General features: G+C 45.6%; 1 protein-coding gene across 1 annotated transcript in view; it reads left to right on the top strand.

Annotated features, from left to right (window-relative positions):
* Positions 1 to 25614, top strand: part of LOC119961883 (juxtaposed with another zinc finger protein 1-like) — a 174615-nt gene that overhangs the window by 127210 nt on the left and 21791 nt on the right. The window lies entirely within an intron of this gene.

The following is a 25614-nucleotide window of genomic DNA, read 5'->3' as shown; positions in this document are numbered from 1 at the left end:
ATTCTGTTTGCTGACTAATTCGTCCTGGACCCTACTTTGTCCAATAAATGGTGCTAACGTGAATCTCATGAGACCATTCCTCTCCAACAGAATTCAGTTAGTTTCATATGGGACCTATATACCCAGCAAGGAGAACTGATTTACATGCCTTCTCTCTCGTGCAGATTTGAACTAGGATTTTCCTTTGTACCTAAAAATACTTTTCCCCATTTAGTACAACCTACTTATAAAGTTGGATCTTCAGCCATGACACTAGTGAAAACCAAGCAGCGAGCCAGGCTGAAAACTGATAATGATATACGTGTTTGTTGATTATAACTCCGCATCTTACAGAACTGTTGCCCACCACCAGCAATCAAGTTTCATATTAAGTAAGTAAAACAACAATAATGAATATATGTGTTTAATTATCTAACTAATTTTTATGAAGTAAAATACTTGTGTTACAGGGATTTTTTATAAAATGGGAGAGGGGCCCTCAGAAGCATGAAAGGTTAAGAACCCTTGACCTAGGAATATCTAAATAAATTCCCATTCTTGGGACTTTTTTGTAATAACTTAACTTGCAGCAACATGCAACAATATTATGGTAAGTTTGATAAAGAAATAATGTAAATTTGCAAAAGTGCTACCCTGCATTGCAGAAAAATACTAACATTTGAAGCAAAGTAATTGTTCTTTAAATACTCAGTATTCTAGAGCTGAAATTATGCTTCATCAGGGCAAACCAGCGAATTGGTCATGTGTAGTTTACAGTGACAATGTGAATATTGGGATGAAGCTTGCAATAGATCATATGTCAATGAGGCCTTGCACTGCTGCTGCCTGATTTTCTTTTTTTGAGTACGTCTGCCTGCAGTGTCCAGTTTCCCATCCTTTGCTCACCAACTGAGGCTTCTCACTCATCAGTGGTTACTTCAGTTATTACAGTTCTCATTGAAAATTAGTTTGGGCATTATTAAGGGAAATAAGAGCTATGTGTTTATTTAAGAAATTGGTGAACACCTGCAGGAGGAAAATAATTTGAAGCCCATGATCCAATCATGATTTCTATTTCAGTTGTGCAGTATGCAGACCAGAGCTACTAGGTAAAATTTGTGGCTCATAAACACTGCTGCCCAACATTGAGTTGGGCTAAAGTAGACTGACTCAGTTCAGTAGTGTATTTTTAGGTACAGAGGAAAATTCTAGTTCAAATCTGCACGAGAAAGAAGGCATGTAAATCAGTTCTCCTTGCTGGGTATATAGGTCCCATATGAAACTAACTGAATTCTGTTGGAGAGGAATGGTCTCATGAGATTCACGTTAGCACCATTTATTGGACAAAGTAGGGTCCAGGACGAATTAGTCAGCAAACAGAATTCCGAGACTTTATCTGGCATTTATTGCCAAACTAAATATCTGAAATGGGAGAATGTTAAATTTCTTGCTGTAACCCCTTTTGGGTGGATAAGCAGAAATAACATTATTGAAAGTTTAAGAACGGGGTTTAGAAACTAATTTGAATGATATTTTGTGCTTTCCAGTGTTGAAATATATTGCAATGAAATTCAGGTATTAAAAGGCATCAGTAATCCATTCAAAAAAAAAAATCAATAATAACCAAAAGCCTGTAGACTAGGTGCTTTGCTTGGTTTTTCAGAAAACTTGCCATTCAAGCTATTTGCTCTGATCTGCATTTTTTCTAATTCAAGTTCGTCTTGTTTCAGATACAATTCAAGTGAGTCAACATTTTTTTCAAATAATTTTCAGAGTTTTACTTTAACTCAACCAGTATGTAAACCAAAGTATATGTTATTAATGTACATATTAAATTGTGGCTAAACATAGCTGCTATTGAAGGTTAGCTGTCAAATCACTTATGCTATGATTTAAATTCAATTTTTGTTAATGTTTGAAACTAACCAATAATTTGAATTAAACAACATAAGTAACATAGCAATTGTCATGTTAAATTTGAATGATTAGATCACTTGAATTAAACAACTTGGAATTAAGTGTAAATTGTTGCAGATTCCTGCCCCAATTCCATATAAAGTCACAAATTAAAAAGTTGAGCAGCTACTTTGGTCTACAGGCAGAGCCTGAAGCATTAGTTTTCATAAAACACTACAGTACGCTGTTGCAAATGCTCAGTCACTGTTTTCCCCCTGACCCAAATTAACAGTGACCACACTTGTAGAACAGAATAATTATTAAACGTGTAATGAGTATGATTGGGATAACAAGAATTCCCAAGCTTTATGATTTTTTTTAGCTGCAAGTACATCCATCTGGAATAAGAGGCTAATAGGTGATTACGCTTGTGTGCATAATTAGATGATATCACTTCTGCAGTGCAAGTTACAGAAGGTGCATTTAGCAGAACAAGGTTTTATTGAGATTTGGCTTTAAAAGCTTTTTTTTGAAGAACAGGTACCCCAAAACATCATTTAAAGATCAGAGGTTTTGTGGCTCACTTAATTTTCAACAGAAGGCCCCAGAGTAAAAATGAATTGGCTGTTTTAATCTTTAAAGCCAATTTGTAAATTTATCTAAAATTCTTCGGCTACTTTTTTCTCACCATAATTGTGTGTTCTATGATACAATACTGCCATTTCTTTTAGTACTGAGGTGCTCATTGCTCTTGTACTATTCAAAGATTCAGATAAAAATAGGCAGAAGAAAGATGGAGTTTCCAGGGCTTAAAAAAATTGCTCTAATTATTCACCGGTATGTTTCTGTCAAAGCTTCCACTGCATGCTAGGACTCAAAACTAAAAGTGACTCCAACTATTATACATGATTCGGCTCCTTAATTGGCAAGAACGAGGTGAGAAGTGGGATAGGGGAAATCCACAGAGACTAATGGGGCACATATCAGTGACTTCATCAGTACAGAAGTCCCCTAGGTGATTGAAGTCAGCAAATATTTCATCAAGAGAAATATCAAGGAGCTTCATCTGTAAAACCCGGTATGCATGATTATTGAGCAGCTTATTTCAAGAGTTTTACATAAACTATATATTTATAGAAAAGAGAAGGAAATGATTGATGCTAATGCTACAGAATTATGCAGCTGAATGCTACACACATAATAACATAGAACATTTTAAGATAAGGTCAGCCAAGTTAGTGCTTCCAGATGTAGTTCTAGCAAGAACAATAGGTTTTCCTGATAAGATTTTGATGTTGAAATTGTACATTTTCCCCTTGTAAGATTTTAGTTTCTTAAAGTTTATGTTCTCAGTTCTGGTAAATACTTCAAATAAAAATTCCTAAAATGTATTTTATGGTAAAACTTGGGAGTCCTTGTTTTAACTAACATTTAAGCTTTTCTGCTCTCATTTGCCCTTTTTTGGCTGCATTACGATCCCAGACCAGACCCAACAGTGGCTAGGATACTGGACCGAAACCCCAATATTTGTTTATTTGTAAGACTGTGCGGAAAGAATGATTCACTCCAGGAGTGATTGCATGAAAAAAAATGAGGCTTTGGTATTTCTAAAACAAAGCTTTATTATAAGTACAATATTGAACCTTTTAACTATGCACCCGAAAAAGAACAGTTTATAATTACCCCTTAATTACTATTATAATTACTATTCAATTTACTATTCAACAAGAAGAAAAGAAACATACAGCTTTCAATGCAGCTTAAAACGTAGCAAGGCATAGGGTAATACTTGCAGTACAGAAAAAAGTCCTAGCTCTGGTTAGAACTTTTTCCGACTCTGGCTGAATATCTTCAACTGGTTTGTGCCAGCCTCTTCCTTGTCTTCAGATAAGACAGCTCTGCTTTTAAACTATTATTATTCTTTTTTTTAAAACTATCCTACTGGTAAAGAAAACTGCCTCTACTTGGGTCTAAAAAAAAACAAGGGGTTGTCAGATCAGACTTCACTCCCAAAAGCCTTTCTCCAAAACTTTGTCCCTCTAACAGCTTCTCAAAATGTCTCTCTTAACTGCACCGGTCATCTCCCCAAGCTTAAAAAAAACCCAAATTAACTTCCCAGGGACTGAAATCACATTAACTCCCAGTGACTTCCCCAGGCAATCCAGTATGCATTAGCCCAGACTGAAAAACATATCCTCTGTAGGGAGGCAGCGGCGTAGTGGTATTGTCACTGAACTAGTAATCCAGAGACCTAGAGTACTCTGGGGACCCAGGTTCAAATCCTGCCACTACAGATGGTGAAATTTTAATTCAATAAAAAATCTGAAATTAAAAGTCTAATGATGACCATGAAGCCATTGTCGATTGTCGTTAAAAACCCACCTGGTTCACTAATGTCCTTTAGGAAAGTAAATATACCGCCCTGGCCTGGCCTATATGTTACTCCAGACCCACAGCAACGTGGTTGACTCTTAACTGCCCCTCAAGGGCAATTAGGGATAGGCATCCCATGAACACATTTTTAAAAATGTCAATTTCACCTGCTAGCTGCTAAAACTATCCAGGCTCTGCAGAACAGACTTAAAAAAAAAACATTGCAGCAAACACATTCTAACCCTCGACTTTTAACCCTTAAATTGCCCAAGTTTAAAATACAATTTTTATAAAATCTTCCAATCATTGCAGCTAGGCCATCTTGTACTGCCTTTGGTTGGGATGAGCAAGAGCATTTTTTGTGCTCTAATTGTACTGCCTGCCATAATCCCATAGACTATATCACTGTTTTTCCTTGACGTTGAGCTTTTTTATACTTTCGAATTAAAATTGCCTTTCAATTTTTTGGTGATAATTAGTTCAACTTTGAGAAGAGCAATCGATTATTTAGAAGGTAAATGCGAATTAGTTGAAACTAAGTTGATAGTACTTTACCTTCACTGGGAAGATACACTGGGCAGTTAGTGACTTAAACTACCCAGCCCTTGTAGCTGGCTGTTTAAAATGCTGAAAATATGTATTTATAACAAAAACTGAAAACGTGTTCATAAAAGATGCAATACAGAAATGTTTCTTCTTTGATGTAGGACAAATCTCATTCATCATTTGAACGAATAAGTAAGTTTGTTTACAACATAAAGCAAGGTCTCAAGTTTTGCTCCTTGCTTATAAAATATGGGTGATAGATCCTGTGAATACATAGCATACTTCCAAATAACTGAAATAATTAATGAAAATGTGGTTCTGTTTACTATCCTGGGTTTATGAAGGAAAGTTTACACAGATGTTAAGGTTAGTCAAGATGCTCTCAAAGGCATCAAGCTTTAACATTTGTACATGAGTGATCTTATATACAGGAGCCCAAAACATTGAGAGCTAAAAGGGTAGCAAAGACTCCCAAAACATGTTTTTACATGTCATACCTTCTCCTAATTATCTGTGTTGATATTTCTCCTTTTGTTGACTCTTTCCTTCTATCTCTTTATTTTTTTATCTCATGCACTCTGTCTCTCTTTGTTGATTTCATGTTTTCCTTTTGGGTGGTTGACACAGAAGGGGAAAGATACCACCATTGAGGATCAATAATCGGATGTATTGGGAATGATAGATACATAGTGTTTTACAATGATTGGAACTAATCGCACATGCAGACAATAAGTGTGTGGCTCTTGCATGTCAAACAGCATGTGTGCAGCTGGGTTTAGGAATGAGAACAGATTTTAAATCCAATAATAATTAAAAATTAAGTATAAAACACTGTTCTTTTTTAATATATTATTTAAAAACTCTTTTTATTAAAATTATTAATTTTCCAGTAATATTAGAAATAAAACAAACTCACTTTGTTTCAATCTTTTCTTTTTTTAAAAATAAATAGAGAGTACCCACTTCGTTTTTATCCAATTAAGAGGCAATTGAGTGTGGCCAATACACCTACCCTGCACATCTTTGGGTTGTGGGCGTGAAACCCATGCAACCCGGGGTGAGTGTGCAAACTCCACACGGACAGTGACTCAGAGCCGGGATCGAATCTGGGATCTCGGCGTCGTGAGGCAGCATTGCTAACTACTGTGCCACTGTGCTGCCCCACTTTGTTTCAATCAAATATAGTTTGTGGTGTGTGGGCCAACCAAGGTCAGGTCAGAAGTCCAATGGATCATAGGAGAGGTGGTGGCAAACACATTGGTATTGCTTTGAAATAAAATTAATATGTAAATACCGAGGAAAGCTGTATTGCCAAATGAAACAGAAAATTAAAATGGGGTTTCATTGATCAAATGTTCGGGATCAATTCCTTTGCTTCATAAAAAAGATCAGAAATGGTTATGGGAGGAGTATTAATAAATACAGAAGAAAACTGAGCTAGTATAAACACTTGTTAAAAGAAAGCTTGGCTGATGGAAAAAGAGGTGCGCTAATGTATACATTCACATTGGATTAAAAGTGAAATGAAATGAAATGAAAATCGCTTATTGTCACGAGTAGGCTTCAATGAAGTTACTGTGAAAAGCCCCTAGTCGCCACATTCCGGCACCTATCCGGGGAGGCTGGTACGGGAATTGAACCGTGCTGCTGGCCTGCTTGGTCTGCTTTAAAAGCCAGCGATTTAGCCTCGTGAGCTAAACCAGCCCCTGTCAGGGAGTCAGGAAATTTAGGCAAAAGTGCTAAGAAAGGCTAATGTGAAAAGAGCTATGTAGCGCAACGGCTAACAACTAAATTGGAGTCCCTCAATCGGGCAGGCTCGAAGGGGAACATTCAAACATAAAAAAGTTAATTCTTTGGGTTAATGTAATGATTTTGTAATGAGTTAGTTATTTTTTGTATTTATTATGCTGACATATCCTTGGTACATGAAGAAACATAGACAATAGCTGACAGCACTTTCTAAAATAATTTTGAACTCTTTATCAGGTGCCTTTCTCCAAACAGTGTTGGTATTCTTACTCCTTGTTAGTTCATTGGTAACTTTTCCTACCCGATTAGACAAATTTTAGGCATTCCCAATGATTCAATTAACCTTGATTTGTTATTTTCCTTCTCAATATATTAAATCGGAGTAGGTTTCTTGTGTCCCATTGGGAATTGACAGATGTGTTTGACATTCTCGGATTGTAATACTGCATGACAGACAATTTCCCCTCATACTACGGATGGATGTTCTTCAAAATACTTTAATTACATAGATATGTATATTGCACAAAATAAGTCAGTAGTTACAATATTGGATTTTTCAAATGAGACTAAGTACGAACCTTGAAATTTCTTCTGCTTATGTTGCTCATTTGAAGGTCGAAGTGAGGTACTGTCTGCAAGCTTTAGAGAGAAGAGAGATTAACAAAAAAAAATGCTCAATAGAATGAAGTTAATCAGTGCTGAAGAATGAAATGCTTTCACTGTTCATTGTTTTCTGGATCAGGTAATCTACTGCAGGTGTAAACCAAAGCTATACTCTGCCCATAACAGCAAGTCTTAGCCTCAATCTCAGAATTTTCTAATACAGCGGTATGAGTTTTATTTTCCATTCCTGCATCTATTTATGAACCTTTTATTCTTTCATGGATGATGTGGGCTTCACTGGCCAGGGCAGAAATGTTATTGCCCATCCCTAATTGCCCTTGAGATGGTGATGGTGAACTACCTTTTGAACCACTTCAGTCTATGGAGTGTAGGTACACCCACAGTGCCGCTGTGTGTGTGACTTCCAAGATTTTGACCCAGCAACAGTGAAATTGAGTGAATTATCAATTTAACTACAAATTTGGGAGCAAAGAAATGGGTCGAGTGTCCAAACATGTTTCACATTTCGGGCCAAAAAGTAAGTAACTCACTCAACATGTGGTATGAGTTGCATTTGAACTTGGGTCCAAGATGTGAATGGGCAGCATCTAGTCCACTATTCCTGAGGGAGCAAGAAATGTTTGTTCAAATCTATTGATATAAACACTTCAAGCTATTATATGCTTTTGTTGTTTGATGAGTTGACTAATCAACATGTAAATGTATGCTGCTTTAGGTCCAACTGAGGGATTCCGGCTGTACTTTTTTTTGAAGAAGGTAGATATTTCTTGCATAATAAAATCAAATTAATACTAATGTAATGGAACTTTTCTCGAGCATTAGGAATAAAACCCCAAAAATGGAGTTATCTGGAATGTTTTAAAGCAATCTGCATACTTTTCTTTGAAGGAGTGTTCATGTTTTGTGGAGAAGAAGTAAAACTGGAAATTGTTTTCTGGTCAATTTTATATTAGTTATTTGAAGAAAACATCACTACTGCTGATACTCACTAAGGCAATAAAGGTGTGGTTTAACCACTGCATTGCACCCAGCAAGGGTCTGTGCGTGCTGGTTAATAGCGGGAATATATTTGCTATCTAACCGGCACGCTCCCGATGGAGAGTTCGGATGAGCATACCATTTAACCCAAATTTGCATTTAATTTGCATCTCATTAGCGAGATTGAAGTTGAATGCAACGCCCTCTTGGGAATTAACCTGCTCCCCAGTGAGAAATCACTGAGGTGTCGTCTGTTTAAAAATGTGAAGCTGGCGCAATGGCTGCTGAGGGGAAGTGAGGAGGTGAGTAGCCATTTCCATTTTCCGACATTCAGCTCAAGGACACTGGAACTACTGTCCCAGTGCTCGGGGGGAGGGGCAGTTTGCTTGGGGGACTGAAGTCTTCCAGGCTGGGGGTCACCCCTGGGGGGAGGGGGGAAGGGCTTTTCATCTGTGAGGCCTTCAAGCTATCTTTAAATATTTTGGATACCCATAACAGGCACATCTACAGCTGTTGCCCGTCTGTCCTACCGAACACGTTCATGACAGAGCCCAGCTCCTGGTTCTATGCTGAAGGTCACTTTAAATCCCTTTAACTGGGAGAAGCCTCTATCTTCACAGGTGAAGGCTATTGCTCATGAGGAATTGTCCTTGTTAGTTGTGAGAGCACTTCAAGCTCTCAAGTGCTGTTGCAGGTTGTGTTTGCTGCTCGCTCCTGCTGGTAGCTGCAAATACCTGAAGGCTGTGTGTTTGTTTGCTGCCGCCTCTTTTGTTTCTGTAACCTGGAGTAAGGAAAGAGAGGATGTAAGCTGCCAGCACTGGAGAACGGAAATGAGAGCTCTTTCTCTATTCTGGCGTGCCCTGCATTGGTGTGAGTTTCCAGTTCGACTTTTCACTGTTGAGAGTCTACTGTTGGGATCAGCGGGAGAGAGAGAGGCTGACAATCCCGAATAAGGAATTTGATGAAGTTGTTGAAGGAATGCTTTTGCAGATTGCTGGTGACTTTATTGTACTGTTGACTGTTTATTTGATTTTCTTTGTATCAATGAGCTGTTGGAGTTTTGTGTTTGTACCGATATTCTGTAGCGAACAGGTGCTTGTGTATTGCACAGTGCGTTTTCCTTGTTGGTTAATGCTTAGTGTGATATATGGACTGTTAAGTAGCTTGTTTTAAAATTTTTGTATAAAGGTATTGTTGACTGTTTAATAAACAAAATATTCTCAAATAAATTCTCTTGGGTACACATGCCTAGATTCAATTGATGATTATGGCATAACATTTGAATCAAACTGAAGCCTGAACAGTTTGCCTGAACTCTAGAAGCGTAGAGGCAGCAGACAACAATCAAACACCTACGAGGAAGTTACCTGAGCACGGTATCCCTAATATTCCTGACAGGGATCTGGGGTCTAGGGGCTCCTGCTATGGCTGGGAATGAGTGTGCAGAGTGAGGTTTTCCAGCACAACTGGCTCGCTGGATGGCACTCTGAGAGAAGGCAGAACATGCAAGGGTGGGTGTGGCTTGGGCCATTTGAAGGTCCTGGGGTGGAAGCCCTAACTGATTATCGGCCCCTCTCCTTCTCCAATTCCTTATGGATATACAAAATATGGCTGATTATGTCAGAGGATTCCCTCACAGTGCTGGTGGCAGCCCACGAGGCCAGACGCTAGAGAAGGTGGCAGCATCATCAATGTGGGCTGCACACGGCACCCCATGTGTAGGGGGCAGCTCTGGGTTAACCTTGTCAAAAGGCTCAGTATCTGACTGGGACTCAGCTGAGTCCTGAGACCCAACCGACCTTCGACTGCTGTCTCCCTTGGATATTCTTTCCTCCAGCTGATGTGCATCAGCAACTGTGTGGTTCTCACCAGATTGTGCCCCAGAATCCTGTCCACTAATGCCACCCACAGAGGTGTGTGTCTCTGCGCTTGTGGAAGGTGGGGGTGATAGCTTTGATGACCATTGTGGTCTCCTTGGAGCTCTCCTCTGAGGTGGTCTTTTGGGTGGTGGCGGTGGGGGGAGGGGGGCGTGGGAACAGTGGGGGGGGGGGGCGGGAACATTGGGGGGGAGGGGGAGAACATCCTCCAATGGTACGGTCCCATCAAGTGGAGCGATCCTGTGAGACAACTGACATGTGGTCATTAATAAGGAAGGACCGTTTTGCCTGTTGTGTAGAACACACTTGAGAGCCCATCTCTCTCTGGTGCCAATAAGTCTGAAGTACTTGTTCAAACTAGCAGTGTGTTCTGAATTCCCCATTCTCCCTGCTTCATTGATTTAACAATACATAGGGCAGCACGGTGGCGCAGTGGTTAGCACTGCTGTCTTGCGGCGCCGAAGTCCCAGGTTCGATCCCAGCTCTATGTCACTGCCCGATTGGAGTTTGCACATTCTCCCTGTATTTGTGTGGGTTTCCCCCCCACAACCCAGAAATGTGCATGGTAGGTGGATTGGCCACGCTAAATTGCCCCTTAATTGGAGAAAATGAATTGGGTACTCTAAATTTATTTTAAAAACTACTTGTCCATTTATCACCTGTGGTCAAAAATTATAACGGCAAAATAAAAGAAAGGGGAAATAAAGGAATAAACAGGAACGACCCTTACACAGATCATCTGGGTGATGGGCCAATGGATCCTAACCTCTGCAGCACAGGCCAACCTTGCTGTCAGTGATTGCTCTCTCCTCGGTCAGCCCTGTGATTTCCAGGGCCAGTTCCTCACAAGGGGGTGAGGACTCGAATCTCTGGTACTCCACCATCTGTCTTGGCCCTTTCCCGCCTATTATAGGCTATACTCTCCTGCGGGGACATTGTGAGCTTGCTGGGTCGGGGGGGTTGGGGGGGGGGTCTATAGTAGGTGGCATGTGTGGGCACTGCACCTTGACATAAAGGGATTGTGCTGGTGCATGCCAGTGGGTTCTGTGGAGCAAGCACAAAGATCAAATGTGGGCAGAATGTGAGGTGCCAGCCAGTGATTAGCGGTGGTGATTGTGGTGGGGGGGGGGGGGGGGTTGCATTTGACGGGTGGCAGGCGGGATTGTTGCCAGAAGAGAGGTAGCCTTCCTACATTGGACGATGGTCCACCTTGCCATGCTGCCCGCACTGACAGCCGCTCCCACTGCCTCCCAGGTAGTATTGGTGATGCTGTTGCTAGCCCTCCGACCTCCTTGGTGGAACAGGATGTCAAGTCGTGACCACAGCCCAGTCCATCACACGAACCTGCCTCCCACCCATTGACTCCATCTACACCTCCAGCTGCCTGGGGAAAGCGGGCAGCATAATCAAAGACCCCTCCCAACCGGCTTACACATTCTTCCAACTTCTTCCATTGGGCAGGAGATACAAAAGTCTGAGAACATGCACAAACAGATTCAAAAACAGCTTCTTCCCCGCTGTTACCAGACTCCTAAACGACCCTCTTATGGACTGACCGCATTAACACTACACCCTGTATGCTTCAGCTGATGCCGATGTTATCTAGTTACATTGTGTACAATCCGTTGAGCTGCTCGCAGAAAAATACTTTTCACTGTACCTTGCTACACGTGACAATAAACAAACAAATCCAAATTCAGAAGCCTGGCCAGGTTGGCATCCTCAATGTGAAGAGCAGGTCTTTGCGCTGCCATACTTGTGTGTTGTCTGGATTGAGTGGTGGTGCAGGAGCGTTTGAATGCAGATCCCCCTTGTGAGCACCATGACACTGAGGTGCGAGTGGCGGATCTGACGGCGAGACAGTCAGTCATGGCCAGAAGCTCATGGTGACTCATTTCCGGCACTAAATGCTGTTAAATATAGGCTGCGATCTCGCCAACACGGCTGTTATAAAACACCCCACCCCACCCCACCCAAAACGACGCTGAGAAATGTTTCTGTTAAGTCGTGCCCAAGATGGATTCTGCGATGACTAAGATTGACAGATTTCATTATCTTGCAACAATATGGATACGAAGGGAACACTAGATTATAAACAGCAATTCGGCTCTAGTCTTTCTCTCAAGTAAGATGATTATTTAAAAAAACAACTTGGAAATGTCTGATTCTCCAGCTGTGTAAAACTCAATCTGCAACCTGAATCTACCCGAGGGGCAGCACGGTAGCATTGTGGATAGCGCAATTGCTTCACAGCTCCAGGGTCCCAGGTTCGATTCCGGCTTGGGTCACTGTCTGTGCGGAGTCTGCACATCCTCCCCGTGTGTGCATGGGTTTCCTCCGGGTGCTCCGGTTTCCTCCCACAGTCCAAAGATGTGCAGGTTAGGTGGATTGGCTGTGATAAATTGCCCTGAGTGTCCAAAATTGCCCTTAGTGGTGGGAGGGATTACTGGGTTATGGGGATAGGGTGGAGGTGTAGGGTGGTCGGGTAGGGTGCTCTTTCCAAGAGCCGGTGCAGACTCGATGGGCCGAGTGGCCTCCTTCCGCACTGTAAATTCTATGTAAAGATCTATGAAGCAAAACAAAGAAACTACATACTGCTAAAGCTTTCAGTAAAAAAAAGTATTTCTAGCACAGTAAGCTCTGTTCTAAGCTTTCAGCTGTAAACCATCTTCCTTGCCCATTTGAAAAGGAATTATTAAATATTTAAGACTTTTCAATGGCGTTTTGAAGTGGGGGTTGGAGATGAGGGCATGAGAAGAAAGGGGGAATGTATTGAATGTGCCAGTCTCATTTCACGAATATTTAAAATTTTGTAAGATACGTATTGAAATTGTAAAAAACAATCAAGAAAGTGCACATTTTCCAAACCCAGCTAATATATGATAATCAAACAAATATGCAAGTTAACTAGCATGAATTTTCAACCAGTATCAGATCAAATATGTTAGATATATGGTGGCTTAATGTGTGAACTTCTGTTGGTACTCCACCTTAATCCAGGCATTGTCCAACTCGGGGGTGTGACCCGGACAGGTGACAATAGGGTCGTGGAGCAGTCCGTTGTGGCGCTCCCGATCGCGCAAATCTGCACGCTGCAGCAGCCGGTTGTTAATAACACCGCCTGCAAGCGGCCTTCAAAATGGCCGCGAACATGTAAAAAAAAAATGCGGCTGCACTGCGCATGTGTGCCAGATCATCGGCGCGCATGCGCAAAACTATGCGCATGCCCGCCAATGATCGGGAACGCACGCGCAGTGCGGCTGCTTTTTTCTTTTAAACGGCTGCAGCGTTTTGTTTTATAAGTTTGGGGTGGTTTTATTCATTTTATTCATTTATTATATTCATTTTATTTTTATTTCTTATTACAAGTTCGGGGGGGTTTTATTTGATAAAATTTTATAGGAAAAAAATGCAGAACTTTGGACAGATAGAGACTCCATACTTTCAGACACCAGAAGGCTTCACCTTCATCCAACAGGTTCCATTGGAGGAGTGTATACGAGGGCCAAAGGGGCCCAAAACCATTTCCTCCATTATTGTCAGTAGCAAACAAGGTAAGTGAAAATGGTGGGTCGCGCAGGTCGGCCGGCGTGGGTCGCGAATGTCAGCCGGGTTGGGTCCCGAAGGTTGACCGGTTGGAAATACTGGGTCCCTGGAAAAAAAGTTTGAAGAACACTGCCTTAATCAGTGTTTATCTAGTTCTTAACTCATTTTACTCGCACCTGAGGCAGATTTCCCCCATGGCTCTGCCGGGGTTTCAATAGGGAAGGGAAAATAATTTAGCGGGGGTGCAAAAATCAGTTTCACATTGGTCACCTGAGCACAAAGAAGCTGCAGCTGGCAATAGCAGCATGACTTTCAGAATTTGGGCCCACCAGTGAAGAGAAGCAACATGCTCTGCAGAGAGGGCAGAGCCCCATGCATCGGGAGGGCACGGACAAGTGGCGGGACAACAACTGATGCCATATGGTCAGCATAGGATTGAATGATGAAGACAGAACTACCTGGAGATGACTGAGCCTCAACCAGGAAATGGTCCTGACTTTCATTTTCCATCCTTGCACTGACAAATCAACCCATTTTTCTAATAGAAATGCAGAAATTGGAAAAATCTTCCACAGTTCCATGGGGCTGCACAGTAGCACAGTGGTTAGCACTGTTGCTTCACAGCGTCAGAGTCCCAGGTTCGATTCCCAGCTTGGGTCACTGTCTGTGCGGAGTCTGCACGTTCTCCCTGTGTCTGCGTGGGTTTCCTCTGGATGCTCTGGTTTCCTCGCACAAGTTCTGAAAAACGTGCTGTTAGGTAATTTGGACATTCTGAATTCCCTCTGTGTACCCGAACAGGCGCCGGAATGTGGCGACTCGGGGCCTTTCACAGTAACCTCATTGCAATGTAAGCCTACTTGTGACAATAAAGATTATTATTTAAAAAATTATGCTGGAGGAGCCGAGCAGTACTCGACAGAGCAGATGTCAAAACTGTGCTGCACAACCTTGCTGTAATGAGTGGATAGTCACCTGCTTTTCGGTGGGCAGATACGGAGCATGAAGCAGCGAAAGAGGAAGGGAGGAGGCAACTATTTTCCACCTAAGGTATCTGTGAAGAATTTATCTGAGTTCAATCCCCGTGAACACAGCCCCAGTTCCCCATTCTAACAGTCTAACACGGCTGACCATCACACCATCTGGTTAGTCCCAATTCAAAAAAGAAAAAAAAGACAAAACAAAATATACATTCCAAACCAGCGCCAGGGTCCCGAGTTCGATTCCTGGCTTGGGTCACTGTCTGTGCGGAGTCTGCACATTCTCCCTGTGTCAGCGTCGGTTTCCTTCGGGTGCTCTGGTTTCCTCCCACAAGTCCCGAAAGACGAAAGCTTGTTTGGTATTTTGGGCATTCTGAATTCTCCCTCAGTGTACCCGAACAGGCACCAGAATGTGGTGACCAGGGGGTTTTCACAGTGGCTTCATTGCAGTGTTAATATAAGCCTACTTGTGACACTAATAAAGATTATTGTTATTATTAATGTCCTTTAGGGAAGGAAATCTGTCTTCCTCACTTGGTCTGGCCTGGATGTGACTCCAGATCGATAGCAATGTGGTTGACTCTGAAATTTCCTCCGGGATGAGCAATAAATGCTGGCTCCGTCAACAAGACTCGCATCTCATGAACAAATTTTCAAAAGTTCAGATATTGCTTCAGTGCAGGAATACTCGGCACCCATCACTCAGAAGTTATATCATGTGGACCTCAGTTGAAAGGACTGGTTAAAGATTTATTTTAAGTTATCTCACTACCCTCTTGTTTACAGTGCATAAATATGGTGTAATGAGGCAGATATTTCCTCCATTGGCTGTATTGTATAGAAGCAAAACTCCAGGTGAAATAAATCTGACATCTAGGTCAAGATGTGGGAGATATTAGGAACTTCGGTCCAGAAATGAGGTCCAAGATGTAGCAGGCCATTTAAGGGTTAAAAAGACTGCGAGCAGAAGACTCGGGGATATGCCCACACTTGGCTGAGTCACATGGTCCCATTCAGACTTAAACTCATTAGGGAATGCTTAAGGTGATGCACCCGAGACCCATTGTCATTTGGGACATTCCTGTATGACCAGCCAGGATCCTGTTACTGAGTCTGATGACCTATTTATCTATCAATGGAATGTAGTTGCATATGGATGGCATAGCTCTGTTCTTTTGTGTAAGCGGGAGAGAGTAATCAAGCAACCCAATTACAGTTTCGTTCCAGTCTAAACATTCCAGACGAGGACCTTCATTCAAAATGCTTAGTGGAGCTCAAAGAGAGAGAAATGCTGTTGTTAAAATGGTTCGAACAGAGAAGAATGTGAGCAGCCATGAGACAGGTCATGAAATCTGTTGCACAGGAAAGGACGTAAGCTGCCATCAGAGGTCAATAAAGCTACAGAGAGACTTCCGGTGGCGGCCATGGAGTGAGAGGTCGCTTATTTGGTAGCTCCCGCTCGTGGTGGACCTTTGGGACCTTTTTCGTGGGGGATTGGATCAGTAAAATTGGAAACTGGTGAGATAGAGGAGAAGAATCCCCCACCAGTTTATGGAGTTGTGGACCAGAAGTGATCGGGATAGGAGAGATTGTTGGACAAAGAAGGGAGTGGAGTCTGCAGCACAGGAAGTCATGGCAGAGGCTCAGGAGCTGGGATTGCCGGCCCAGTGGTCAACGGAGCAGCTGGTGTAATTCCTTGAGGAGAGCTTCGCCAAGCAAAGACAGCAGTACCTGGACCCGATTAAGACAGGGATTGACTGGGTGAAGCAAAGATCGGAAGCCCAGGGACAGGCGATCCAGAAGGTGGAAGAGATGGTGGCTGAGCATGAGGACCAGCTAACCGCGATGGAGGCGGAGGTGGGGCTGATGAAGGACCATCAGAAAAGACTGAAGGAGAAGGTGGAGGATCTGGAGAACAAGTCGCACAGGCAGAATTTGATGATCATTGGCCTCCCGGAGGGCATTGAGGGATCGGGCGCAGGGACGTGGCGCGTATGTTTGAGAAGCTGCTGGGTGAAGGTGCGTTTACTCGACCCCTGGAAGTGGACAGGGCGCACAGAGCGCTTGCGAGGAAGCCGCGGATGAATTAGCTGCCGAGGGCAATGGTGATATGACTACACCGGTTCCTGGACAAGGAACAGATCTTTAGGTGGGCCAGGCAGACGGGGAGCTGTAAATGGGAAAATAATGAGCTGCGCATTTACCAGGACTTGGGGTGTGGAACTGGCCAAAAGAAGGGCGAGCTTGTGTGACTTCGGGTGGCGGCTATGAAGGAGTAAGTTGTGCATTTGGTGGCGCCCGCTCTGGTCGGACTTTTGGGCCTTTTGCTCCGGACTTCTTTCCTTTTTTAAACGGTAAATTCGAAGGCTGAGGCAATTGGCCACCTTTTCCACGTATCGGTGTATGGAGAAAAGAACCAGAAGTGCACGAAAAGGCAGAAATAGAAAGATAGGCAAGAGCTGTGCTGAAGCTGCAGCTGGAGACAGCATGGCCGAGGACCGGACCCCTGGTGTGTCGGCCCAGCGAACAATGGAGCAGTTGATGCAGGTCATCCAGCACGGCTTTGCCAAGCAGAAACAGGACTGCCTGGACCTGAATAAAGAGTCGATTGATCAGCTGGAGCACAGATTGGATGCCTAGGGCGATCCAGAAGGTTGAGAAGGTGCTGGCTGAGGGAGGAGCAGTTCTCCTTCTACTCCCACGTGCATAAGGTATACTCTTGGATCGATTTCTTTGTTTTGGGTAGGGCCTTGCTGGCTGGGGTGGTGGACACAGGGTACTCGGCGATCACAATCTCGGACCATGGTCCACACTGGGTTGACCTGCAGGTTAGTAAAGATAGCAATCAGCGCCCGCAATGGAGGTTAGATGTAGGGCTATTGGCAGACGAAGTGGTGTGCGAGAGGCTGAGGAAATGCATACAAAATTACCTGCAGGTAAATGATACGGGTGAAGTCTCAGCAGCGGTGGTCTGGGAAGCGCTGAAGGCAGTGGTGAGAGGAGAGCTGACCTCGATCCAGGCTCAGAGGGACAGGACGGACAGGGCAGAGATGGACCGACTGGTAAAGGAGATTCTACAAGTCGACAGGCGGTACGTGAAGACTCCAGAGATAGGGCTTTTAAGGGAATGGCGGAGGCTACAGGTGGAGTTCGGCTTGTTAACCACAGGGAGGGCAGTGGAACAGCTCAGAAAGGCAAGGGGGGCGATCTACGAGCATGGTGAGAAGGCCAGCAGGATGCTTGCACAGCAGCTTAGAAAGAGGGAGGCAGCTAAAGAAATAGGGAAAGTTATTTACAGGAATGGAAACTTAGTTGGGGACTCGGCAGGGATGAGTAAAGCGTTCGGGGATTTCTACAGCAGGTTGTACAGGTCGGAACCCCCTGCGGGGTCGGAGGAGACGAGGCACTTCCTGGAGGGGCTGACTTTCCGGAAGGTGGATGGGGAGCTGGTAGAAGGACTGGGGGCCCGATCGGGTTGGAAGAGATAGTGAAGGGCTTGACAACCATGCTGTCGGGTAAGGCCCCGGGACCGGACGGGTACCCAGTGGAGTTCTACAAAAAGTTCTCTGGGATATTGGGACCGGTGCTGATGAAGGTGTTTAATGAGGCAAGGGGAAAAGGGGTTCTGCCCCAGACGATGTCACAGGCCACGATTTCACTTATCCTAAAACGGGACAAGAACCCGGAGCTATGTGGGTCTTACAGGCTGATTTCCCTGTTGAACGTAGACGCCAAACTGTTGGCCAAAATTTTGTCCTCCAGGATTGAGGATTCTGTACCGAATATCATTCTGGAGGATCAGACGGGGCTCGTTAAGGGAAGGCAGCTGGTGGCCAATGTAAGAAGGCTGTTAAACGTGATCATGATGGCCCCGGAAAGTAGGGAGGTCGAACTAGTGGTCGCGATGGATGCGGAAAAAGCTTTTGACCGGGTTGAGTGGGATTATTTATGGGAGATTCTGGGACAGTTCGGACTTGGGAGGGGTTTTATTGACTGGATCAGGTTGCAGTACCAGGCTCCTGTGGCAAGTATATGGACAAACAGGATGACTTTGGACTATTTTAGACTGCACCGGGGGACGAGACCGGGATGCACCCTCTCCCCACTGCTGTTTGCGCTGGCTATAGAACCGCTGTCAATTGCTCTTGAGGGGCTCAAGGGGCTGGCCTGGTGAGGGGAGGGGAGGGTGGAGCACAGAGTCTCGTCGTATGCAGATGACGTGCTTCTGTATGTTTCTGATCCAATTAAGGGGATGGAAGAAATCATGGGAATTTTTGGGGAATTCGGCTGGTTTTTGGGATATAAGCTTAACATGGAGAAGAGCGAGATGTTTGCGATCCAGGCGAAGAGTCAGGAGAGGCAACTGGGGGAACAGTCGTATAGATTGGTAGGGGATAGTTTCAGGTACCTAGGCATCCAATTGGCGCGGGATTGGGACCGGCTACAAAAATTGAACTTGACCCGGTTGGTGGATCAGATGAAAGATGATTTCCGGAGATGTGGTGCGCTCCCGTTGTCTCTAGTCCAAACGGTGAAAATGACGGTCCTCCCGAGATTCCTGTTTGTATTTCAATGTCTCCCCATCTTCATTCCACGGTCCTTTTTTAAGCGGGTCAATAAAGTTATAGCGGGCTTCTGTATGGGGGGGCAAGTCCCTGCGAGTGAGGAGTGTAATGCTGGACCGGAGCTGGGGAGAGGGAGGGCTGGCGCTGCCGAACATTTAGCCATTATTACTGGGCGGCTAACATAGCCATGGTTAGAAAGTGCTGGTGGGGGGTGGGGGGTGTCGGCATGGGTGCGTATGGAGGCAGCTTCTTGCAAGACAGTGAGAGTCTCTTTCCTCGGATGGTGATGACCAACACGAGGGGACATAGCTTTAAATTGAGGGGTGATAGATATAGGACAGATGTCAGAGGCAGTTTCTTTACTCAGAGAGTAGTAGGGGTATGGAACGCCCTGCCTGCAGCAGTAGTAGACTCGCCAACTTTAAGGGCATTTAAGTGGTCACTGGATAGACATATGGATGAAAATGGAATAGTGTAGGTCAGATTGGCTTCAGATGGTTTCACAGGTCGGCGCAACATCGAGGGTCGAAGGGCCCGTACTGCGCTGTAATGTTCTATGTTCTAAGGGCACAGGTTTGGGGACACTGGTAACTGCGCCTCTGCCGTTCCCGCCGGCGCGGTACTCTACCAGTCCCGCGGTGGTAGCGACCTTGAGAGTCTGGGGCAATGGAGGAGATATGTGGGAGCAGTAGGAACATTGGTCAGATCCCCAATCTGCGTTAAACACCGCTTTGCACCGGGGAGGATGGACGTGGTGTTCCGAATATGGCGGAGAGCAGAGATTGAGAGGGTGAGGGACTTGTTTATCGAGGGGAGCTTTCCGAATATGAGGGCGCTGGAGGAGAAGTTTGCATTGGCGGGGGGAACGAATTTCGATAGCTGCAGGTGCGGGACTTTCTGCGCAGACATGTACCAACCCTCCCACTCCTACCGCTAAGGGGGATTCTGGACAGGGTAGTTTCCAGAGGATGGGTAGGTGAGGGGAGTGTTTCTGACATTTATAAGGAGCTTATGGGATCAGAGGAGACTCAGACCGAGGAGCTGAAGAGAAAGTGGGAGGAGGAGCTGGGGGGATAGATAGACGAGGGCCTTTGGGCAGATGTGTTGAGTAGAGTCAATGTGACCGCAACTTGTGCCAGACTCAGCCTGATTCAATTCAAGGTCGTTCACCGGGCTCACATGACAGTGGCCCATTTGAGCAGGTTCTTTGGGATGGAAGACTGGTGCACAAAATGTGCGGGAGGACCAGCGAACCATGTCCACATGTTCTGGGCATGCCCAAAGCTGAGGGGATTTTGACAGTCATGTCCAAGGTATTAAAACCAAGGGTGACATTGAGTCCAGAGGTGGCGATTTTCAGGGTGTCGCAGGATCAGGGAATCCAGGAGGAGAAAGAGGCAGACATTCTGGCCTTTGCTTCCCTGGTAGCCCAGAGACGGATACTATTAGCATGGAGGGACTCAAAGCCCCGAAGTCGGAGACCTGGCTATCGGACATGGTTAGCTTTCTCTGTTTGGAAAAAATTAAGTTTGCCTTGAGAGGGTCAATGTTAGGGTTCGCCCGGAGTAGCAACCGTTCGTCGACTTCTTCACAGAAAATTAATCGTCAGCAGACGGGTTTGGGGGTTAGGTTAGCGTAGATTAGGGGGGTTAATTAATGGTGGGACCTGTTGGGGGGGGAGGTGGTATTTGCACTATGATTATATTTTCATGTACATTGTTTATATTGCTGCTGTTACAATGCCAAAAAAAACCTCAATAAAATGTTTATTAAAAACAAGAGCCAGCTTCAACAAAGTTAAATCGGCCCTCTTCAAGAAGGGGGTGAATTTCGGCATGATGCATGAAGCTCGTTTGTGGGTCACTTACGAGGGTCAAGAACTTATATCGGATCGGCGGATGAGGCGATGAACTTAAGGACAATGGACTGGCAGGTGATTGAGGACATTGAACTTAGGGGCAAGTCATTCTGTGCCTATGCTGCGAAAATTTCTTTTTGGGCTGTGTATGTAGTGTTTTTATACCAATTTTTGGGTCGTTGCTCAGTTTTGTGTGCGGATTAATTTGTTCTTGTGGGAGGGTGGTGAGTAGAATTTTCATCTTTGTGTTTGTTGGGATTGTTATGTTTTGCATATGTATGTTTGAGCGGGGTGGGGAGAGGGAGAACAATGAGCGGTAGGATGTTTGGCGCCATGGGCGGAGGTTACCAGGCTAGCTGGGCGGGTTAGTTAACGGAAGCGCAGTGGGGGGGCGAACAGGTGACTAGTTTGACATGGGGGTTCAGGATTGTTATTTTGTTAGTGTGGGGGGAGAGGGGAGAATTGTTCTACTGACAGGGGAGGGACTGGCGTTAAGAGACAAATTGGAGGTCGAGGACGGTGGGCTCCCGAGAGCTGGCTTGAGGAGGGGTGGGGCGCGAGCTGGAGGCTGCCCTAAGAAGGGTGATGGTTGATCGGCAGGAGGGTGGGGCGGGGTGCCCCCTGACCAGGCTGATCACATGGAACGTGAGAAGGCTGAATGGGCTGGTCAAGAGGACTCGCGTATTCACGTATTTGAAGAGGTTGATGGTGGATGTGGCAATGTTACAAGAGAAGCACCTGAAGCAAGTATTTCATTTGGGGCTAGAATGTAAATCTGGCGGGGTTGCGATCGTGATCAATAAGCGGGTGCCATTTGAGGTAGGGAATATAGTGGCGGACTCCGCGGGGTAGGTCTATCATGGTGAGTGGGAAGCTGGAGGGGATGCCAGTGGTATTAGCGAATATATACGCACCAAACTGGGACGACGTGGAGTTTATGAGGCGGGTGTTAGGGAAGATTCCGGACCTGGACTCGCATAGGTTGATCGGGGGGGGAACTTCAATACGGTTATCGATCCGAGGTTGGATCAGTTGAGTTCAAGGACAGGGAGGGTGCCAGCCGCGGTGAAGGAGCTAAAGGGGTTTATGGAACAGGTGGGGGGGAGGGTCCATGGAGGTTTGGAAAGCCAAGGACTGTGGAGTTTTCTTTTTTCTCCCATGTACACAAAAGTGTACTCCTGGATTGATTATTTTCAGTTTAAACAGGGCTTTGCTGGCGGGTTGGGAGATGCCAAGTATTCGGCGATTGTCGTGTCGGACAATGTGCCACACTGGGTGGATTTACGGGTGAGCAAGGAGATTGTCTTGGTACCTGAGCTGCTGTGGAACCGGAATCCCGAACATCATCTTGCCTGGCTGTTGTTGCTGGTTGTCACTGTTTGCTGAGTTGTAACTATATGGATTTAAACGGTCACTCCTGTGTACCATATTTTGTTATGCTCTTGACGTAGCATAAGCTGCTTCCTTAATGTGCACTCTGACAAAGGAAGGTTCAGACTCGGAGATAGCTTTAACACGTTTATTTAAACTGTTAACAATTCTCCTACTTGGATTTGACTCTCCCGTTAATCCTGATATAGCTACTCAGACTGACGAACCAGTCTGCTACAATCCAGGTGGTGGGTATGATGTGTTTCAAATCAACCCTGTGTACTCACTGAGAGTCTCCACTGGAAAGAGGAAGAGCATGTGTGCTGTGTACTTTTTATATGGGTTGGTGTAATGCCCTCCTGTGGTGGTGTCACCTCTGTGTGTATCGTGAATGCCCATTGGTCATGTCCTATCTTACTGACCTATTGGTTGAATGTCTGTGTGTCATGTCTCTGGTGCTCCCTCTAGTGTCTATCTAGTCTACGTGTACTTACATTAACCCTTTATGTATTAACAGTCATGCATATCACCACAGGAGGGTCAGCACCCGCAATGGAAATTGGATGTAGGACTGTTTGCGGATGAGGGTGTGCGGGGGCGGGTGAGGGAGGCCATCCAGAACTATTTGGAGATAAACGATAAGGGGGAAGTCTCAGCAGCAATGATATGGGAAGTGCTGAAGACAGTGGTTAGGGGGGAGCTAATTTTGGTACTGGCTCATAGGGAAAAGGTGGAGCGAGCAGAGATGGATCAGTTGGTTGGGGAAATACTCCAGGTGGACAGAAGGTATTCTGAATCCCCGGAGGCGGGACTGTTGAAGGAGCGGCAAAAGCTGCAGATGGAGTTTGGTCTGCTATCCACAGGGAAGGCGGTGGGCAGTTGAGGAAGGGGAGGAGGGCAGTATATGAGTATGGGGATAAGGCAAGTAGGATGCTAGCACACCAGCTAAGGAAAAGGGAGGTGGCGAGGGAAACAGGAAGAGTGAGGACAGAGGGGGGAACATGGTCATGGACCCAGCAGGGGTGAATGGGGTGTTAAAGGAGTTTTTAGTCGGCTGGATGAGTTGGAATTCCAGCTGGGGTGGAGGGGATGAGGCAGTTTTTGGAAGGGGTGGAGTTTCCTAAGGTGGAGGAAGGGTTAGTGGAGGAGTTGGGAGGACCAATCGAGATTGTAGAAGCATTAGAGGGGTTGTAGGCCATGCATTTGGGCAAGGCCCCGGTGCTGGACGGCTACCCAGTGGAATTTTACAAGAAGTTTTCTAGGATATTGGGCCCGCCGCTGGGGAGGGAATTTAATGAGGCAAGGGAGAGGGGGGTTCTTCCCCCAACAATGTCACAGGCCTCGATTTCATTGATCCTGAAGCGGGAGAAGGACCCAGAGCAATGTGGGCCATACAGACCAATCTCCCTACTGAAAGTTGATGCCAAATTGTTGGCCAAAATTCTGGCCTCAAGGATAGAGGATTGTGTTCCAGGGTGATAGGGGAAGACCGGACAGGGTTTGTTAAAGGCAGACAGCTAACGAGGCTCCTATATGTGATCATGATGTCCTCCGAGGGGAGGGAGGCAGAGGTAGTGGTTGCTATGGATGCGGAGAAGGCCTTCGACTGGGTGGAATGGAATTATTTGTGGGAGGTCCTGGGACAGTTTGGGTTTGGGCACCTTTTATTGACTGGGTTCGGTTGCTGTACCAGGCACTGGTGATGAATGTGCGGACGACCCAGTTGAGTCGGACTACTTTAGACTGCACCGGAGGACAAGGCAAGGATGTCCCCTCTCCCCACTGTTGTTTGCCTTGGCTATCGAGCCATTGGCGATGGTGCCTAAGGATGGTGAAGGAGGGCAGCACGGTAGCATTGTGGATAGCACAATTGCTTCACAGCTCCAGGGTCCCAGGTTCGATTCCGGTTTGGGTCACTGTCTGTGCGGAGTCTGCACATCCTCCCCGTGTGTGCGTGGGTTTCCTCCGGGTGCTCCGGTTTCCTCCCACAGTCCAAAGATGTGCAGGTTAGGTGGATTGGCCATGATAAATTGCCCTTAGTGACCAAAATTGCCCTTGGTGGTGGGTGCGATTACTGGATTATGGGGATAGGGTGGTGGTGTTGACCTCGGGTAGGAGTTTGAATTGCCGGGAGGGAATGGGTTTCGGTATCTGCAGGTGAGTGATTTTGCACAAAGGCAGGTTTCGACCTTTCCACTTCTACCGCCACAGCGGATACAGGACAAGGTAGTTTCGAGAACGGGGGTGGGGGAAGGTGAAGGTATCGGAAATCTACAAATAACCTAGGAAACCTAGAACCTAGGAGGAAACCCAGATAGGTGAGATAAAATGTAAATGGGAAGATGAGTTGGGTAAGGAGGTAGAGGCGGGTCTGTGGAAGGATGCGCTGAGCAGAGTCAACATGACCTTCATGTGCCAGGCTCAGCCTGATACAATTCAAGATGGTTCACCGGGCACACATGACGGTGGCCCGGATGAGCAGGTTTTTTGGGATGGAGGACAGGTGTGTGAAGCGTGCAGGTGGGCCTGCAAACCATATCCACATGATTTGGGCATGCCTGAAGCTGAGGAGATACTGGCAGGGATTTGCGGATGTCATGTCCACGGTGCTAAAAATGTGGGTGGCGTTGAGTCCAGATTTTTGGTGATTTTAGGAGTGTCGGAAGATCCGGGAGTCCAGGGGGCGAAAGAGGCTGACATTTTGGCCTTTGCCTCATTGGTAGCCCAGAGACGGATATTGCTAGCGTGGAGGGGCTCGAAGCCCCCAAAATCAGGGGTTTGGGTTAGTGACATGGCTGGGTTTCTTATACTTGAGAAAATTATGTTTGCCCTGAGAGGTTCAACGTTAGTGTTTGTTTGGAGGTGGCAGCCGTTTATCTTTAGAGAAAACTAAACTGTCAGCAGATTCAATTCAATAAGTGGGGGTAGGGGGGAGTTAGGCTATTTTTTATTTAGATTAGGCGGGAACAGTGGGAGATGGAGAGATTGGGCAGCATGGTGGTTAGCATAAATGTTTCACAGCTCCAGGGTCCCAGGTTCGATTCCCGGCTGGGTCACTGTCTGTGCGGAGTCTGCACGTCCTCCCCGTGTGTGCGTGGGTTTCCTCCGGGTGCTCCGGTTTCCTCCCACAGTCCAAAGATGTGCGGGTTAGGTGGATTGGCCATGCTAAATTGCCCGTAGTGTCCTAAAAAGTAAGGTTAAGGGGTGGGGGGTTGTTGGGTTACGGGTATAGGGTGGATACGTGGGTTTGAGTAGGGTGATCATGGCTCGGCACA

This window comes from Scyliorhinus canicula, chromosome 2, assembly GCF_902713615.1.
Source record: "Scyliorhinus canicula chromosome 2, sScyCan1.1, whole genome shotgun sequence".
NCBI classification, from domain to species: domain Eukaryota; kingdom Metazoa; phylum Chordata; class Chondrichthyes; order Carcharhiniformes; family Scyliorhinidae; genus Scyliorhinus; species Scyliorhinus canicula.
Note: the sequence above shows the minus strand (reverse complement) of the source record. Positions and strands in the feature narration are given on the sequence as shown.